The 7,343-nt window shown below is 31.8% G+C and overlaps 1 pseudogene; it reads right to left on the reverse strand.

Annotated features, from left to right (window-relative positions):
- Nucleotides 1-6,994: 6,994 nt before the first annotated feature.
- LOC111471375 overlaps nt 6,995-7,343 on the reverse strand; it is a 4,255-nt pseudogene continuing 3,906 nt past the window's right edge.

A 7,343-nucleotide genomic window follows, 5' to 3' on the forward strand; every position in this document is an offset into this window, starting at 1 on the left:
TTTATCACATATCTCGTACCATAACATATTTCATATCATTTTCATAACATATCACAATATATACACACACACATACATACACACACAAACACGTATATATCCGTCATTCACATATCGTATCATAAGCATATCATATCGTAAACACTTTATGGTCATATTGTTCCCTAACTTATCATAGCCTTAACATTCTTATATCTATCATAGTCATATCGTTACATGAACGTACCTTAATCATATCATTACAGGAACGTATTCTAACACTACCTTAATCATAGTCATGACATCAATTTCAAGTTTGAACTTCTACAAAATTGTTTAACTAATTTACATTGGTCCATGTATTATACTTCATGCGAATGTTAGAGTATTTGCCTAAGTTAAGTCTGGAAAAACTTATATTTGTTTGGTATAGTATTATTTTCATACAAACCATTTAATATCCTCTTCAAATGGTATATCTCCTCGAACCGAGTAAATGTGTTGAAGTGCTTTTGTTTTTTCTTTTTGTTTTTGTATGAAAAAGGAATTCCGTAAATGTGATTAAACCTTTTTGTATTTCTATCTGTTTTAAGAGTAAAAGGAGCAATTACTTATGCTAGTTGGTAGAGTTATTTTTTGGTAGGGTTATTTTAGGAAAGGACGGGCAAGAGATTAAAATATGGAGGAGGGATGGGTTATCATTTTTTTTTAAATTATATTATTATTATTATTATTATTATATATTTTTTTTAGGGGTTACAAAGGAAGTGTTATTTGTTAAACTTTTTTTTTTATCTTTTCATCTTTTATTTTTCTTTTAATAATGCATGGAATGTCATGCCTAGGTGCCTTCAGAACTCAAAGTACATGAGGCCATTTAGTGGATGGACCGTGGGGATTGTGAACGAGCTTCGTCAAAATCAGGTCATGTTTGTTCATTGCAAATCAAAAGATAACGATTTGGATGACCATAATGTAACAAATGGTTAGACTCATAAATGGCAATTCTAGGAGAATATGACTTCGATTACGCTCTTTTGGTGCACCCTAAGAACTCCAACTAACCAACGCGCTGACTTCAAAGTGTCACCAACTTTGAAGTGTTTTGGAGAGAGAAAAGCGAGTGGCTAGCTTCTCAATGCAATCTTCGATCTTGCATTTGATATGCTCGAGATAATGACATTTATTTGCTAAACATTCTTCAAAGTGCTTTTGAGCTTATACATAACTGGGAACAATAGTTGGCCATCTGAGACCTCCAAGATGAGATACCCTTCGTTTTTTTATTCTCACGATCAAATCCATTGTTTACCGTAATTGTTTAAAATAAAGTAATATTCAATGGTTTTAGAGAATGTAAATAGTAAAAAATAATAGCAATTTCTGGTAGTAGTTAGAGGTTGAAGGCTTGGTTAATGTATCATTCCATTCCTTGTTGGAGTTAAGAAAACGTTTATGTACAATTAAAAATTAAATTAAATTTTGTTATTAAAAACAAACATTTGATGAGGACATTCTCACATTCCAATTTACCGTTTATTAGAAAAAAAACTTATTAGTTAAAACATATTTAGTTGGAATTTTAATAATAAAATAATTGAAAATTTAAAGAATAAAAAAGAAAATAATTAAAAATATATGCGAGGTCCACCTTTAAAATCTTATTCCATACTTTTTAAATTTTAATAACCAAATACATAAATATTAAAAAAAATAAAGATGGCAATTAGAGGACCTGATGTATGTTTTGTTATATGTACATGAACTTAGGGATACTCTCGGAGTGTCGAGGGTGTTCATGAGTGCAGACTCTAAATTACTCTAAATTGTAATCTACCTAAAATTTATAACATGAAACTCTACTTTTCTTTAATATGACATGAATTGAAATATCTTTTGATAATTTTAACAATATTTTTTTCACATTTTCATTGAAGTATATTGTATGATTGATGTCTCTTTGTTCATATCAATTTTGAACCTCAATTAGTGCGAAAAACTTAAAACTTCCAAACTTCTATGCAGCACATCAAACCTTGAAAAATTGTATTTGAAAGAATGCACAAATTTAAGAATGATTCATGGGTCTATTGGATCTCTAGATGAACTTATTACCTTGGATCTTGAAAGATGCTCTAACCTTAAAAAGTTTCCAGGCTACCTTACATTGAAATCTCTTAAACATTTGAATCTCCATCACGGCAAAAAGCTTCAGGAAGACTTCTCTACCGCATTAAACCTTCAAAGCTTGAAAAATGCACAAATTTAAGAGTGATTTACAAGTCTATTGGATTTTTGGATAATCTTGTTGCCTTGGACATTAGACATTGCACTAAACTTGAAAAGCTTCCAAGCTACCTCAAGTTCAAATTTCTTAAATATCTCGAACTCTCTGGCTGCTCTAAGCTCGAAATGTTTCCAAAGATCGATGAAAACATGAAATCATTAATGATATTTCATTTGGATTCTACTGACACGAAAAATCTACCTTCATCAATTGGAAATCTTAATGAGCTCAAAGTTTTAAACTTTGACGGTTGGAGAAACCTCATCTCTGTTCCTAGTATAATTTATTTGTTACAGAATCTTCAAGAGCTTCATCTTGGTGGATGTTCTAGATTTGAAATGCTTCCCCATAAATGGGACTCACCAATCCATCCATTATGATCTTCTTCAAATCATGGAAACTGACCCACAAACCCTATGTTTTCCCGTTGATTTTGTTGGATCTTTAATATTGCAACATATCAAATGCAGATTTCTTGGAAATTTTATGTGACGTCAACCCCTTTTTAAATAGCCTACTCTTTTCGAAAAACAAATTCTGCAGTTTACCCTCATGTCTTCATAAGTTTATGTCCTTGTGGAATCTCCAGTTGAGGAATTACAAGTTTCTTCAACAAATTCCAAACCTTCCTCAGTGTATGCAAAGAATGGATGTCACTGGATGACACCGGTTGTAAATAATTGGTTAGAATTTCAGACAACGTTTTTGATATAATATCAAGCAAGCAGGTTCATCTCTTCTCATTTCATTTCTCTTTGTTTATGTTGCATTTTTCTCTCATTAATATTTCCATGCATGTTCATTCTTACGTCACAAGACATTACACTGGATGACTTTTCTAGAGAGCTCATTCTAATGAACATTGAAATTCCATAATGGTTCAGCCACCCGTCTATATCAAATTCAATAAAGGTTAGTTTTCGACATGATCACAATATAGAAAGAACTTTTGCTACTTATGCTAAGTTTAAAGTAGATGAGATTCATATGAAGGGGAAGCCTTAATTTCATGTAACATATTCATCGGGTATAGACTTCAAAGTTTTTTTATGAAAAAATTCCCACCATCAACATCAGAATATACATGGTTAGTAACAACTTCTTCTACAACATTTAGTAGCTCCTTAGTGGCGAATGATTAGAATGATATTATAGTCTGGTTTGCTTAAACATCGTGAGGTTAATGTAAGTATAAGAAGTTGGGGTGCCCATCTCACTGAAGAGGTCCATGGAATATCCCACAATGATGTTAAGGGGACAGGGGTAATGTGTACCGATTTTGATGACATAGAGGAATTGGGAAGCTGGTGAGTGAGCTTACATCCTTGTCAACTTTATTGATTGTTCTTTTGATATATATTATTTTGATGTGTATGATGTTGATAATGGTATAGGAATGTTATCAAATCCTTTGCTCGAGAAGTCTCCATCAGATCAGATTGCAATGCAATGTTGCAAAATACAACCACTTACCAACTTTCCCTTACACGTAACATGTTATGGCGTTACAAGGATAAGGGAGATGGAAGGTATGGCAGAGATGACACTTGCCAAATCTATATTTGATAAACTAATGGATGATTCCTTTGGAGAAAAAGGCTTTAAATGATTGTGGTGGGTTTATTGAAATAAATAAACGTGGATTTCATGGAGAATCTCGGTGTTGTATCGCAAGCAATAGACAGCCTTCCCAAAAATATCTTACCTTTTTTTATGGTGGATATAGATTTGACATGTGCACGATGCAAGTGATGGAGATGGTCATTTAGATTCTAAAAGATTTTTAAGGATTGATGATGTAAAAGAACATTATATAAGAAAGTAACCTGATTAGTAACACGTGGAAAAGTTAGAAAGGCCCTTAAAACTCCACAAAGTTGTAAAGCTTTTTAGAGGCTTGTTTGGAAAAGAATATCATCCATCACCTCATTATTTTCCTCTTTCAACATGTTAATACTCAGTATTATGGAAGGAGAGTTCTTTGGTAGGTTAAGGAAATATGATCTTCAAATTGGTAAATACTAACATTTTTATTTGACCCATTTTAATATACTCATCTCACAATCTTATTAATATCCAACTAAAACTAGAGTCAAAGTGGTGAGAGGACGAATATTTAAATGAACTACTTATTCTATATGGGAGAGGTAATTGTATCTTAGGAAATTGTATTCTTACCTTCTTTTTTGGTGAAGTCCTCAAAATAATAGTTGTGTTGATTCAGTTAAAAAAAAAAAAAACTACTCAGCTTTGAAAATCAAAAGATGACCACAGAAGCAGTAATTCGTAGTTCGCTCAAGATTGAGATTGAGTGACGTATAAACATTTTCTAAAATATTTATCTTTTCAATTAACAAATTGTGAGATTCCCATGTCCGTTTGAAAGAAGAACAAAACATTGTCTACATGGGCATGGAAAGTTCTCCATAATAGACGTGTTTTAAAATTGTGAGACTTACAGTAACACGTAATGAGTCACAACGGACATTATTTGTTAACGGTGGACTTATACTGTTATAAATGATATTAGAACCCGACAAGAAGCATTGTACTGGTGATGAATGGTATGCTAGCGGTGAGCTTAAAAATTATTAAAAATGGCATGTTTAATGCATATTTTCACTATTGTTTTCAACAAGGTCAAAATAACTAGTTTCAAAACATTTTAGTAAAACAATGCTACACTTGAATAAAAAAAAAAACTAAAATATTTGAAGTAGAATTGGGCAGAGATGGACGCAAGAAATAACTACTTTCTCAACATTTTCTTTAAACAATGCTACACTTGAATCATAATAAACTAAAATATTTGAACAATGAATTAGTCAACCTTGTTAACTAATTCATTTTTTTTAATATAATTAACAAGAATATATATATATTAAGTGGAGAATTGGGTGGAGATAGGATAGAGAATATAATCTCATCCCTGACCCCATTTATCTAACAGGAAAAAATGTTTTCCACTCCCTTTCTGTTTAAACAGGAAATTTCCTTCCCGTTCGAGTTGGAACCCATTCCGGCAAGTAAAATAGATATCTCAAGTTATGAAAAATAATAAAGAGTAAATAGATTAACCCTTTAAAAAAGAAAATAACACAATAAGATGATATCAATATACATAAAAAGTAAAATAATTAATGATAAAGTTTAGAAAATAAAAACTTCCCATCAAGTGGACGAACTAGTATTTATAAGTTTGTAGAAACTACCAAACCTTTTGACTTTCATACTTTTCTTTCATTATGATGTTGATTATGGGAATAACTCAAACAAATTTCAACATTTCAAAGGAAAATGCACCCACACGCATTAATGTCTTAAATTTGAATACTTCATTATTACGAGCCCATGTGTTTGCTTTTGAGTTTTAGAGGAGGAGATACTCGATCTGAAATTGTCATGGCTTTACGGCAAAAGTGTGTCAATGCCTTCATAGACGACAAGTTCCAAAGGGATGAACAAATTTTTTAATATCTTTTCCAATCTATAAAGGGAGCTTTGATTTCTATTGTTATATTCTTTTAAAATTATGCCTCTTTTACCTGATTTGAATGAATGGGTGAAAATAATAGAAGGTAAAAAATTCAACAACCAATTTTTTTTTTCTAATTTTCTATAATGTGGAACAAACCAAAAATTTTGGAGAAGCATTGACCAAACATCAAGCTTTATCTCAAGAAGAAATCCAATTTATTAGGAAGCTTTAACTACTCCTAACTTGTCTGGTTGGCATCTCAAACCTCTAGGTATATATTCTTAATATTAAAGGATTCATTCGGTATCAAGACGTAATTTGACTTGTCATTTTTAACTTTAATATGATTAGGCTGGTTAACGACAGGTATGACAGGAATGAAGCTAATTTTATTCAAGACATTGTTAAAGAAGCATTGTGTATATTAAAACGTACTTGCACACCCTTATTTATATGTAGAAAGTACAAAGTTACACTCCCAGGCCACAACCAAAATGCTCTAATATTAATTGTTGTACCCTAACGAAAATGTTTTGATACTAATGTTGTACTCAAATGTGAAAATCAAAATGCTCTGATACAACTTGTGCCCTATTGCCACAACCAAAAAATGGATACCTAATTGTTGTAGTCGAAGCCACAACCAAAGTGCTATGATACCAATTGTTGTACCCAAAGCTTTGATACTACTTGTTGTAGCCAAAATGCCACAAAAAATTTTTTTTTGATACCCAATTGTTGTAACATAGGCGGAAGCAAGATTGATTCCACTCACACACCCACAAACAGAAACTTAACAAAGAGACACAAATATTTACGTGGTTCGGAGAGAAGAAATTTCCCTACATACACCGGTGGTAGCCAATCTCACTATAACCAAAGTATTTAAAGTGTATCTCTCACATTCTCACACTACAAATTCTCTTACGAAGTTTATCCGAATTGACTATAGGCAAATACAAAATGACAGTGACTCTACATTACTCCACACAACCCCACATGACTCCAGACATCAAAGCAATGTTATACAGGCCTTTATACAGCATAACAATACTAATTCTTAAACCAAATAAATGAGACTACTAATAAATTTAATTATGAACTAAATGAAAGTCTGTAGAGTCCATTTACTATAGAAGTTTCCACGGAATTCATTAGAGGAATGTTTTCAATAAAAATTGTTTGTTCTTGCATATCCCTACTGGTTTTCCATCGTGTGGATTAATAGCCAAGATAATTAAGAATATTAATTAAAATGATTATAAATTAAATGAGATATAATAACCAAAATAAATGAGAATTATAACAATTCATTTTCATGACAATTTACAACATATCACCATCACCACCGCCATCCTCCATCGTCATCACTTCATCATTCACCAACCTCTCATTAGAACTCTCAATTCCAAGACTTTTAATACACGACGTCAACCTGTCGACGCCGCTGCAAGCGTTGTCGATTAACCAACCCCATTCGAGTCCTTCCTCGCTGCGAACAACCAGGAAGAAAGAGGAATATGATGCATACAAATCTTCAAAAAAAAAAAAAAAAAAAAAAAAAAAAAAAAAAAAAAAAAAAAAAAAAAAAAAAAAAAA

The sequence above is a fragment of the Cucurbita maxima genome, unplaced genomic scaffold (genome assembly GCF_002738345.1).
Source record: "Cucurbita maxima cultivar Rimu unplaced genomic scaffold, Cmax_1.0 Cma_Scf00051, whole genome shotgun sequence".
NCBI classification, from domain to species: Eukaryota; Viridiplantae; Streptophyta; class Magnoliopsida; order Cucurbitales; family Cucurbitaceae; genus Cucurbita; species Cucurbita maxima.